The sequence below is a fragment of the Apteryx mantelli genome, chromosome 1 (genome assembly GCF_036417845.1).
Source record: "Apteryx mantelli isolate bAptMan1 chromosome 1, bAptMan1.hap1, whole genome shotgun sequence".
Lineage (NCBI taxonomy): Eukaryota > Metazoa > Chordata > Aves > Apterygiformes > Apterygidae > Apteryx > Apteryx mantelli.
This window is the reverse complement of record NC_089978.1, coordinates 129,353,335-129,366,922: the sequence shown is the minus strand read 5'-3', so window position 1 is coordinate 129,366,922 and position 13,588 is coordinate 129,353,335. Positions and strand designations below refer to the sequence as shown.

Here is a 13,588-nt window from a genome sequence, read left to right as displayed (position 1 = left end):
TATATGGGAGCAAATGAGATGTGAAGTCTTGAGCTGCATAGGTCTTACCTCCAGTGGAGTAAAAGCTCAAGGCCACTTCTGGGCATCTCTTTGGTAAGGGGGGTGCAACAGATGAGTTCACCACTATGTGGTTCCCATGGCAATGCTTACACAGTGTCAATGTAGCACGATGCCTTTGTTAAATACAAAGTGCAGTACCAACTATAAGAGCTCGTTAAAGCTACAGAAGTTTTAGTTTGGGGAGGAGGATCCTAGACGCTATCTGATCTCTTCGCATAGTCATTTTGTTTAGGTCACGCAGAAAGGACTGCTGTTTTGGTTCTCAGTGTACGACCCTGTTGGCATGGCATGACATGGCATTATGAAGAATCGTGTTACTTGGTTGCAAGAAGAGATCTGCAATGATAATTCACTTTATTGCATTTTATTGCTTTCCTTCACCCTTGACTCTAAACCTGAAGTATATTGTTTTAGCATTTAATCTTCCATTAATGATATTGATATTCTAGGGTGAGTGATAGTAACAGAGTTATCTGTAGGAACTTCACTGGCAGTAGCACTGTTTTAATTCTTCTTGGATAAATAGGAGCTCTGTTTTGCATCTTTGCACTTTAATTTCCTTTTGAGAGTGTTCAGTATTACCAGAAAAAAAGGAACTGTTTGTTGTTCTCCTCACAATTCTCCTTGTCCAGTCTAGCTTGTCTGTCTGTCTCTCTTTCCTTCAAGTAATGACAATGACAGAACTGATTTTCCTTTATTTAACTAGAGGAGTTCTTGAAATTCTTAGATGAGATTCCACTCTGTTTCAATTCCATATTAACAGTTGTGTGGATTCTTTTAGAAAGATTTGTATTTTTTCAAGTACTGCTTAAGTACTTACATTAAAGTAATTAATAAACAATATTTGCAACACCCAAAAGAATAAAAAACACCTTCCTGCTTAATGCTTTCAACTTTAGTATAAAATATAATGAGCAATGTCCTGCTCCCATCAACCCAGTTCTCTACTATGCCTTTCAAGAACGTAGTATCATACAATTCAAAGTGCCAAGGGAAGGTGCAACAGAAATGGAAAAATAAGGGATCATAAAAGATGTTTTTAATTAAAGGAAACTAAATGTTACAGCATTGTATCTATAGCCTCAGCTACATGTTTTTTAAATTTTCTGATGTAAGCCATACCCCCTAATAGGAAAATGTGAAATTTGCATGAACGCCCCCAAAATTTGGAGTTGGTACAAGTCATGTCCCTCAGAGATGCATACAAGGTTTTGAAAAGAAAATAACACCTGGATTTCATATATAAAAAGAATACCTTTCAAAGCAGAAGTTTCTTTTCACTCTCCTTCCCCCCCATCCCTGCCATATTTAGTTCTTTCAGACTCTTTTTACAGTATATTGTAGGGAAAAAAAAGGCACCAATCTCAATTTTTGGTTGCAAAACATCCTTAAAGATCTCTTTCACTTTAATATTTCTGGGTCCCAGCTTTCAAACTATTGCCATTTTACCTAAAAGGGCAACATGTTTACAGATCGTATGTGAAATCACTTTTGAGGTTAATATGTTTCCTGAACATCTCTATTTTTAGATTGTGATAGCTCAAAGCTAAGAACCCCTCCTAATGGGAACTGTATTTGTGGGAACTTGAAGATAGGGTTCTTAAATTTTTTCCTGATACGGACCACATCTTAATGTGGGAGGCATCTTAGAAAATCAGAGACAGTCCTCCTCTTATTCATAACTGTGAGACTTCCCTCCCCTCCAGGCTGGAACTGCATAGTGCTCTATTTGAGAACTAACAGCAGTTGCTCCCAGTGCAAAGTTAAGTGTTGCATGTATTTTTAGCTGCCTTTTTTTAATGCAGTTTGCTCCGGCTCACCTTATTCCCAGTTGCTAATGTGACTAACCAGTTCTCTTCAGGCCATCAGCAATAGCCTCACCAGGGGTACATGGACCATCGTTTAGGTTTGCTGCATTAAGAAAAATGGTTTTAGTGCACTATTCTCCAAAAGTACTACAAATAAACCCTGGCCTGGAACATTTCATTAGTATTTTAAGAACAATAAGGAAATGCACAATTTAATAGGATAATACATCTAAGTGGCCTTGGTAGAATCTTACTTAATACAGTGGGATTTTCTGCAGCATGCAGGGGTAGGAAATAGTTCTGTGCACATTTACTGTGTAGGACTTCCTCCTTTTGGGCTTTATGTGGCTTAGAACAAAGAAAAACAACTTTGCTTCTGTAATTCACCAGTGAAAGAAACATTTCTAATTACAATATTTAGAGAGAGCTTTATTTATCTGTGTGAAAGCCAGGGCTCTACTGTACTGGGCCCTGTACAGGCTTCCACACAATGAGGACAGAAAGGAGACTTAGCCAACTGCAGCTTGGGGCTGGTTGAAGTTATGGCTCAGGAGATGGAAAGTTCCTCTTTTGCCCAGGCATGAGTTTCAGTCACAGTTAGGAAATACAAAGCTATTAATGTTGTAGTCATTGTTAAAGAATAAAAGCTTGGATTGAAAGAAAGAAATGCACGAGGGAGAGTCTTGTGTCACATGGTTAGAACAGAGGACCTGGCAGCTGGGTTTCTGAGTTCTGCCCCAGCATCTCTAGTAGATGTGCTGGGGAATAATGTTGTCTGCCTTGTTGTGCCTGTTTATGGAAAAGGAGAGGTGTTGCTAAATCATTTTGATATTCGAGGAGGAAAGGCTGAATATATGTGGGGATTTCTGCCCCGTTATTTTACCAATTGATTTTAGGGGGATTTGACTACACGTAAATGAAAGCAAAGCTTCATTCAATTAACATTAGATAATACAGTATTTTATCTAATAGTCTTTATTAGTAAGCACAGATGCATGGTGAGAATTTATAGGTGTATATAACTCCTGGATTCTTGTACTTTTTCTTGTAAACTATTGCTCAAAATATTGGCTTCTTATCTTATTTCTTTTTTTCTGCTTGCATATGTTAGAGTAACCATGCAACAATCTTTAAAGAGATAGTCACAGAGTGGAACAGCATTAGGTGTTTTGTTTCCTATCAGGCCTAACATATTTTGGAAGTGCCTTCAGTGTGGAAGATACAGGTCTGAATTTTGTTCCTTATGCATTGCCCGGTATTGATGGGGACAAAGATCGAGATAGTGCTGACCTGCATCATTTCAGAAAGAGGTCTTCAACATGTGAAAAGAAGCTAAAGAGCTCCTCCATGCTAGACCCACTTCATCTGTATATTATTTGAAGAGAACATACTTTAAGAGTGCACAGCTCTTTGAGGAGGAGGTGCAGAGGGAGGAAGCCTCTTTGACCTTCCATGCAGACTGCAGCAGTCTCTGGTAACTGTGTGTATCTTTAGAGAAACATGCTGCAATGCATAGCAAAAGTGAAGTTGCATCTCAGAGCTGTGATGACAAAAAGCCTTGAAGGATCTCTGTTGGTTTTAATTCTTAAGTGTACCTTGATGGAAATAAAGAGTTTAGTTATATAATATGTAAATGATCCTTTTTTATTTGTGAATATTATTTTCACTGTCTTAGCAATTGGGCTTGAAATATTTTTCTGGGCTTAGTGGCAACACAAAGGCTTTAGATCAAGAATGTTCCAAGATTCAGATTGGCTGGTATGTGCTTATATCACCATGACTGAATGTTACCAGTTTTAAAATGCTTTTTTGTTGTTCAGGAAATTTAAAAACAGTTTTGATTTCAAACATGAAACTTGGCAAGTGACTGGTCCATAATGTGTTCTAATCACTTCTGGTATTTTGGAAAAGGCTTGAAAATGATTGAATTATTATTTTAATAGTAATCTAGTTACTAATTGTATATCTGAACATTTCTTCTTCCCTACCTGAAACAATTCCGACAACTTCAATGTTTTTTTCAACAGTTCAATTTTGTAGTTTGGCTGACCACATGAGGGTACATTTTGATTCTATGTGTTTTGTTTAAGCATAGATTATAAAACAGGTTGAATACATGACCTTCATTTTCTAATAATAATCTTTTACTATCTGTTAAGGGCATTTTGAATTTTGTAGTGCAAGTGGAGCCAATGTGAATTTCAGTCTTGGCATTTTGAACAATTCACCCATTGCAGAAGTCCCACTTGCCTGAACTCATATATAGCACATATTCTTTAACATACCTTTTTGAAGTGAAGATAAATATTGCATAGATGTGAATACAGAGCATAATAGAGAGCCAGGCTCAAGGTCTGTGGAATAACTACAAACATAATTTGTACTGGACCAGCCCTGTAGAATGCTGAGCTCTCTGAATCCAGTTCTGCAATATATTTAAACATCCCTACTTCTTGGCCTCCAACAAAAGTAGCCATTCTTTTCACAAATCCATTTTAAGCATACCTAGAAGTGACGCTGTTGCTTTACTAGCTAAATTTTGTAGGATGTGTCTGGCAACATAAAAACTTTTTTTGTTTTTACTAATATTGAAAGTAAATGGAAGTGTTTCTTCTTTTTCCCTTTCTTCAAATATTATTTCCTGTTCTGACACAGTGATCAGTTTGAATCATTGCTGATATGTTCTTTTCTGTATTGTTTCCAGGAAAAAAATTACAATAGAGCTTTGCCAAAATCATAATGCAGGAGCTGAACTTCCCTGAACTTTTGTATAGTTCCAGCTTGGTCTTAATTTCACTTCTTGTAGAATAATGTCTAATTTAACAAGAATTATGTGTATGGACTTTACTGGAAAATATTTGAGAGCTCATATTGGTGTTGTGTTAAAGTTGAAGCAGCAGATTTACAATACAGTCCAAAGGTCTCTAAGTCCTTTGGTATTAAATTTCCAAAGATTTCTGAGATGAATGAAATTGGGGGATTTTGGTAACATTGTCCCTGTAATATTGATTCTCAGTAGCCCATTCATTATCCTCCTTGGGCCTTGAGCTTAATACGGCAGTTACATAAACTGAAATAATGTGAAACTTCTGGGCATCGTTTTGTGCATGACGTACAAGATGAAGCTTGTTTTGGACTTCAGGTTAATGGCCTAGTGACAAGAGAATACATAATGTGCTTAAGTAAAATTGTTCATCTGATTTGTGTTTCTGCACATTGTAGGATAAACTCAGTTCATGCATAATCTGGAAGAGTCCTACTGGTACTGCTTGAGGTGCACCTGCTTAAATGAAGTCCAAACTCAGCCTATTGTCCTGACTCAGAAAACACTCCTGTTGAAAGGTAGCATGTCCCTTCTTACACACCAAAATCCCGAGTTCCTCCCAAGGCCCTTGCCAGGTCTTTAGAGATAAGTTCCAAAAGAAGTGGGTAAAAGGCCCTTTTAAAAAGCTTCTGTGGGTGGGAAACCCAATGCTGACTTTATGTATGGGCAAAGTAGGCGGTTGTCTAGGATAGCAAAATGAAAGGGGCTTTCTGTCCGTTCCATGTCTTTCAGAGCCCCAGGAGGATGTTGGTTGTTGCTGGTCTGGAGAGCTTCATGCCATATTGTCACCCCTCATTCTTTTCACTTCTCCGGCATTAGCAAGAACTGTAAATCAGCTCTTTGTGTTGATATCACTTCCCTTCCTGACTTTTTTTGCCATGATAGGAGTGTCACACCTTTGTCCTAATTCCTTCTCTCTGGGCAGCACAGGAGGGGGAATGGGAGCTCTGCAGGTGAAAAAGAGAAGGCAGACTCTCGCAGCACAGGCCAGGGGAAGGAAAGGAGGTGCTTGTCAAGGACATGGGGTCTGGTTGTTGTATGAAGAAGGAAGGGGTACTGTAAGTCCTGGGAGAAGAATGAAGGCCCCAAAAGCATAGGTGATGGGGTGTCAAAAAGGGCCTGAGTTGCAGGGTACAGTCTCTTGATGTCAGATTGCAAGGTAATGGACCATTACTGAGCAGTCAGAGTAAGAGCCATCACAACTTTCCAGTTGGGTCAGTTCACTTTTGCTGCCCCAAGGATGACAACAATAAAAGTTAGTTTGTCCTTATTCTTGGAGTAGCCCAAGTAAGTTCGGGCTGTGGTGCCTGAGGGCTTGTTCTCTGTAAAAGGGAAGGAACATTCCTGCATTAGTAAGGGAGAAAGTGGTAGGATGTAATGAATTTCATGCCCTGCTGATACTGCTGAGTTTATCCTGAAAATATTCAACTGTCACGTTTAATTGTACAACACTTAGGACATTTGGAATTCAGAATAAAGATTTATCACTTTGATCTTGTCTGCCATATGTCCTATGAAATATATATGCATTGCCATGTGGGCTTTCATTTCACCACAGTAAATTGCTTTTCATCCAAGATCTTACTCTTTCACAGATAAGAGTCAGACTGAACCTCTTCAGGGCAGATCTGTGGAGGTAGGGAAGGGAGAGAGGAAGTGCCTATTAAACAGCGAGTTATTATGTGTACACAGTCTCTCTGTGGAGACAACTCAGTGTTGTCTCCTCTACCCCAAAACAGCAACAGAAAGGCTCTAACCATGCAAGGGGGGAATTCAGTGCAGGAACTCAGGAAGGACCCTTTTTGCAAAGAACAATTTAAGGAGGTCATACATAACTGCTTTAAACTTGGCTATGACATTAGAACTAATATTCTTACTCTAAGAAAAGAATTTAGATGTTCTTGCCTGACCACAGTGGTTGAGATCTTGGTTTTGGTTTGCTTTGAAAGGAAGCAAGTTTCACAACTGGACCATATTAGTGCAGAGTAGTATGATGTAGTCATATATTCACATGGTAAAAACTTTGTATTTCTGAGTTCAAAATCAAATTTCAGATCAGTATTTAATAACACCTGTGCATTTTAATATATATTAAATACTGCATTGTTCTGCTTATGCACATCTCTGTTATTTGGATCTTACAATTTTGATCCTTAATACCCTTTCACATTTGATTTATTTCTTATTTCTGAATCATCAGTTTAAGATGCTGTCAACATTTACATTCTTTTTCTGATATTTAATGAATCTGTTTAATGATGATAGTCCTAGCACCTATTGCTAGGCATCTGAGTAGATTCCTCTTTCTATTCTTATCTAATACTATTGATTAATAACTCATTGCTTCCTATCTGTCAGATAGTTTTTATCCACCTTATTGTATTATTATCCAGACCATAATTCTCTAGTCTCTCTAAGAGCTTCCTGTGTGGTACTGTGTCAAAGGCCTTGCTAAAATCCAAACAAATTATATCCACCACATTTCCTTTATCCGCCCGGTTTGTCACTGCACTGAAACACCCATCACAATGAAACATTTATTGATGTAAGTTTCTGTGTTAAACCAGAACAAATGTGAAGGTTCTGCTGTGATTATATGATAGAGCCTGCTTCTTAACAGGTATTATCATTTTATGCACTAAAAGATAATTTGAGCCATGGGAGCTGATACCATTCAACAGGAGCAGTGAGGCTGTGAAGATCAAAGCATTATGAACCTTGAAAAGAGCTGGGAGAAGCTTCTATGCTACAGTGACTTGTAAAGGGTATAAGTGAAGTCCTCGAGCTGTATTCCAAGAGATGTTCAGAGAATATCAGCTTCAGAGCTGTTTCACAAAAAAATTGTATCTTTAGAGAAAGAATTGTTTGGGCAAGGCCTCATGAAAGCTGCATGCTGTCACTGTTCCTGTTCCTTGGGAACATAAACAGGATCTAGGGACAGCTTGTGCAAGAAAACAGTTGGAATAAGGAATATCATGGTTTTCAGCAGCCAACTTGATTACCATCATCACCCCCGCGTAGGAGGAAAGCTTCAAGAGGTATTTAGAAGAATGCAGTCCCACCTGGCTATAGCACAGCTACCCATTAAACTGCACTGCAGGATTCCAGGTCAGGCCTTAAGTGCAGTTGTTAAAGAGACTAACTCTTCAGTGGGTTGAGAAGTTCAGCTACTAATGTGCTTTCACAGCTGGGCTTCTCAAGTGCTTCTTGCTTACTTTGTTAGCAGGAGTAAATGAGAGGGGTGGACTGTGCTGTAAGGGATCCAACATATTGAACAGGTTTGGGTCCCTTGAGGTCAAACTGCACACAGTACCTATTTGTTAGTGACCATTAGGGTTGTTTATGCATTACGACTTTTATTCATTTGAGTGTCTCAGAACTTTCTGAAACCTGAATTTCAAGGAGTTTCTGTGTTAGTCTGTGCCCAAAGGCAGTATTTTCTACACTTGTCAAGCACTTTTCTTGGTGAGAGGTCGGCAGAAATATACCTTTTTTCTGATTAAAATACTTTCCTACCTGAAACAGCCATGGCTCGGAAGTTAAAATTTGTAATGGAGACAGTCCTCACTGAGAAACTTCAATTCAAAAGGTGAATGCCATAAACAAGGTGCAATCTCTGTAGGCACCGGCTTTGCAATGAACTGTTAACAGACGGAGATTTACCATTTTGACAAAGGCAGCTTCAGCCTCCCATTGCCTGTTAGTTCCCCCCCGAACAGCAGCGGTGGGAACACTCTCGTCTCAGCACAGTGCCATAGGTTCTCCTCCATTCCTGTTCTACTGAACCACAAAATACAGGCTTCTCCTGTCTCCAGTCCTGCAACCCACAGTTGGGCCGCAGTCCTGGGGTTAGGAAGAAGCTCAGTTCAGTTCCCACGCTGATAGCGGGGCTGCATCTGGCCCTGCTGCTATACCATATGAATGGTCATGATTTGGAAGACAGCTGAAAATGAGTAAAACTCCTGTATACTTTCGAAAGCATACTGAAGGCTCTGATTCAGGAAGACACCCCTGTTTAGGAGGCTTCTTAAGCACATGCATTGCTTTATTATTATTATTGTTCTATCTTCTCAAGACAAATGAATGGCGACACAAAGTAAACACGTCTATAGAGCAGAGACCCTTGCACTAATATCAGCTGAAGTACGTTCACCTTGAAGAGCAGAAGCAGGCTAGCTGTGTTAGTGTAATGCTATGTCTATGTTAATAAGATTTGTTCCTTTGCGTTACTAATGAGCCTAGACAGAGCATTGTGCTGACATGCCTATATGGGTTCCAATTTCAAAGTTTGCTTGTTTGTTGTTAGCTGAGGAAATCTGTACAGTACAGACCTGCCTCTCGGATTTATGTGACACAGCTAGTCCATAGCCCTGCTTATGTTTCCAAATCTAAAACATCAGAAAGTATATGGCATGCAATATGCTAAATTCTAATCCTAATTTGGATTCTAAAGTTGGAGTGAGGTCCCTTGGCTGGCCCCTGTGCCTGTTTGCAAATTCTCTTGAAATTAATGGGCTTGATCTCTTCCCTCCCCCCACCCCGAGTTCTTCAAGAGGCCTTCTTTATATAATCAGTGAGGTTTTGCCTGAGTTAGGATGTTAGTATTTTGCTTTTTGTGAGTAGTTATTTGTGGCCGTTGCTTCATCATTGATTTTCAGTTCCAGAAGTGAGAGCAATGATATGAGCAAGTACTTTGGAAATGATCAATTGACTGATGTTGTAAATTCTATGCAGAAAATTCAAAAGCTACCAATAAGTATTGTGCTATATTCTCTCCTACCCTTCCCTCCCCCCATAACTAATCAGCTGCATATGATTCTCATTAAACTACTCCAGCTGACTCCAGGTATTCAAGGAAAGTCAAACCCTTTCAGATAGGGAACTTCCTTCTTGCTAAGAGACAGCCTCATTGCTGAAATATTTTCTGATAACGAATGATTTTTTTTCTTCTGTTTAATTTTTAGATGGAATGAATATGATTCTCATGGAAGTGGGGGACAAATGTGTGACTCACGAATGTGAGTCAGGCACAGTAGAGTCAGGTGTTGTACAGGTCACGGGCTACTGCTAAATGACCTTCAACTGTCAGTCAGTAGCTTTGCTCTCTCCATTTTCAGGCTCTGTCTAAATTTTATGGCAAGGAAGAATCATGAAAAAGAAAAGTGAAACATGTTTACCTTTGTAGATTTGTTTTTAAAACCTTTACGGAGAACTAACACTTGCTCTCCTGCTATGCCCTGCTCATTTACCTCATTCCTGACCTGCCATACTCAGCATGCTTGCAATTCCTGCTCTTGGGCTTCTCTCGAGCTGAAGTTCACCAGCTGTTCTGAGGCCATCTTCCTTGCTTTTCCCAAGGGCAGTGGGACACCACTTCTTTAAGACAACACTCTTTCCCCCCAGCACTAAGTGGCAAAAAGAGCCATTCGAGAAACACTAAGCCAGTTCCCCTGCCTTGTGGAGAGGGCGTTTGCTCCACTGACAGCACTAGGCCCTGCTGCTTAACTTGCGGAGTAACGCTAGCTCTTGCATTTCCTTGTTTTTCTTTCCAGTTAGAAGAACGAGCACAGAGCAGGAAAGACTTTAGGTTAGAACTGCTGGAAAAATACTGTCAAAATCAAAGGACAGTTATCGGGATGGTATGGAGCCTGGGAAGGGGGCAGTGCATCTTTGTGCTTTGATAGGAGAGGGGAAAACACTTCCTCCTTCTCTACCAGAAAATGGTTTTTTTGGACAAAATTCACTGTGATGAAGTCCATGCACCAATTTATCCTATTTAGGTCATCAGAATAGGGCTTCAGTGGTGCTGTCTGTATGCTGGCTCTCTATACAGGGATACATTTCACCCTCAGTGAATGCTCTTTGTTTTCTCAGTTGAGGTTGGTTTTTCATTGCATTCATTAAAAGAAATAGCTTTGGATTGCAAATATCACTGCCCCTCTCCTTCCCTGACAGAAAGCCAGCATTGCAGTCTTCAAGATATTAGAAAAGGAGTAAATTCAGAAAGGGAAGGACAGGAACGAAATGGAAGTTCAGAGACTGAAACTGTTTTTACTCATCTGACAGTTGTGCTGTTGCCTATTTCTGATAGACTTATGATTCCCCCTCCCACCGGATTTCTCCACTGTTCCTCTGTATATCTTACTAGGTGCCAGTCGGGAGAATGAAGGGTAGTTACTTGATCTAAAGACTGGACAAAGAATGAGGAACGTGTTTCTCAAATGATTCTGTTTTGCCAAGCTACTTAGATTTCTAGTGTCTCAATTTTCGTATCACTACAAAAATGTAGTCCTAGTCTATAAAGGTTATCCTGTGAAAGTATTGTCATAGTACCTCAGTGTGTGGATTCTTGCTCTTTTTGTTTGAATGGACCTGCTTAAATTTTGATAATTCTTGCTGTGTTGTCCACTTCTGTGCTCTCTGTTTTGCCTCCTGCTTTTTAATACCTCTAATTTTCACAGAGTTAAAAATCTAAACCCTAAAATAAGTTCTGAAGCTCATTCATGTTTGTAGTATATATGTGCATATGACTATGTATGTATGCCAGCATATATGATATGATAGAATGCATTTCTTTTTAATCATCTGTAGGGAAGGATTGGGAAGGATTATATAACATTGAAGTGTGGAGAAATATTTTTTTTACTCAGGGGAGAAAAAAGATAAAATTCTAGTTACGGATTGTCCCCAGACTGTGGGACGTTCAAAATCAGGATTAGATTTGGATCCAAAATTTATTTGAGAGTCTCTGTCTGTATGCTGCTAGTGAAGAAGATAGCTTTGACTATGAATGGGGTAAATTAGGAAAATTCTACTGTCATGTTTTTAAAATAGAATTTAATCAAGTTGTGATTTGTTTCTTTATTAAATCATTGCTACATGGTATGTGTCAGTGTATATATCCGTATGGTTTGTTATTATGAGGCCATATCCTGACAACTTATTGCAAAATTGTTTTAATTTATTATTAATATTTTTGTTTTTCTCATTCCTCCTGGTTTTGGAGCCTTTATAATAGATATAATTAAAACCATAGGTTTTAAACTCCAGGCTAACATTTAAACTCATATTTATGGTGCAGCCCCCTGGAGTTTTATTGTCATTCCAACTGTACTTTGAAAAAAAAATTTTTTTTTTTTGCATCTGTTCAAATGCTATGTCCACAGTTACCACTTCTTAATCATCTGTTTTGCACAGTAAAACAGCATTTATTTTACGTGATAAGAAATGTTACAGTTTTATAGAGTAGCTATTTCACCCTTAACAAAAAATACAAGGGGCCTTCTGGCCTGTACACTTTTCAAAACAGATTTTCCTCTTTTTAAACTTGTCTTTCTTTCTCTGCTCCTCCATGCAACAGTCTGAAAGTGCTACATGCTGTAGAACTGATTTTAAAAAATGTTGTTGGCTGGCATTATTTAAAACCATATTTTCCCTTTTGGTTCGTACATTCTGGTCCTAGCAATGTCCTTGTTTTGCTGAAATTAACATTTTTTCCCCCCACAGTCGTTGGTATGTGATGATGTTTTTCTGTCTTCTTTAATTGTGATTCCTTTTTTTTTTAATTAATATAAGGTTGATTGTTAAAATTAAGTGGCAGAAGGCTTCTTTCCAAGTTATTCAGAGATCTTTTGCTCTAGAAATATATTTTGCTATTCTGAATTGCCTTTTCCCCTTCTTTTTTTCATTGCAAACTACTCTGGGAAGAGCTTCTTTTGACAAAAAAAAAAAAAAAAAAAGGGCTACGCTTGACTGATAATGCATTGCTTTGGATGGTGAAACATTATGAAAGTTTAATTTTTAATTAAATCTGAAATACCAATTATAACTGAAAGAGATTTTAACCTGTTTCTTTTCAGACTGCCTGAAGTTACATTGTAGATGCTGAAATCACTGCACCTTAAAAACAAAAAGATTAAGCTGCACTGCGTTCCTGTAAGTAAAAGCTTTTCTGGTACCTTTTGTCAGTATTTTTCCTCAATATGCAACCAAAGTGTTAGCACAGTAACTGGTCTTGGATAAAGGTCAGAGTCTCCTTGAATGGGATTTAGAAGTTCAAAGGATGTTTTATTTAAAAATTAAAACTTAAATCTTGCAGCTCTTTAATTTGAGCCTCCCGAATAAATCATCCTTTTTTACTTTGTTCTGAATATTATTAGGAATAGTGTGTGTCTGTGACTGTGTTGACATACAGTTCCTGTCGCTTTGCCAGTGAGGATTCGTGCACTTCGGTGTAGAGGTAATAAAAAGTAGCAGAAGATTCCTTATAGCAGAAAAGATAGTTCATTCTCTTTTGTGATGTCATAACAAATTTGTGTCCTTTATATAAGAAAAAAACAGCACAACTTTCTGATGACATCACAGAAGGCTTCAGCTGCTTTAGAACATAGATGAAGGCAGAAATACCTAATTCATCTCTCCTGTGATACAACAAAACAGTCAAAATAACATCTTACATCTTTCAGCAAGAGAAGAGTCTCTTTCTAAGAGCATTGTTATTTCATAAATGCATGTCAGATCATGCATCAGTCCGATCTACCCTTATTTAGAATCTGTTTATTGAATCTGTTTGGGAAAATAATTAATATTTGGGACTTCAGTGGCAGAACAATAAGCAAGCAAAGAGGATGGGAAAATGTAGTTGATTGAGATAGTCTGAATTTAATCAAATGATTTACGAATAAAAATCCAGAAGCTTATAGATGTTAGGCAAAAATTGATTTTAGTTGGACAGTATAAGGCTGTGAAATGCTACAAAGCAAAGTCCGTTTGTTTTCTCGTTTAAGATCAAAACATACACTCTGTAATGAAACCTAGAACCTTCTTCCGAAGTGATACTTTTGTACCTCAGTGTTAAAATATTTTAACTATTACATGATATTCTGCCTTCCTTCTC

At 38.4% G+C, this 13,588-nt stretch overlaps 1 long non-coding RNA gene across 1 annotated transcript in view; it reads left to right on the top strand.

Annotated features, from left to right (window-relative positions):
• The window catches only part of LOC106490627 (uncharacterized), a 328,891-nt gene that overhangs the window by 159,934 nt on the left and 155,369 nt on the right, over positions 1-13,588 (top strand). Inside the window, exon 4 of the long non-coding RNA XR_010883175.1 lies at positions 12,552-12,627. This is a non-coding gene — a long non-coding RNA (uncharacterized lncRNA). The remainder of the gene's footprint in view (positions 1-12,551; positions 12,628-13,588) is intronic.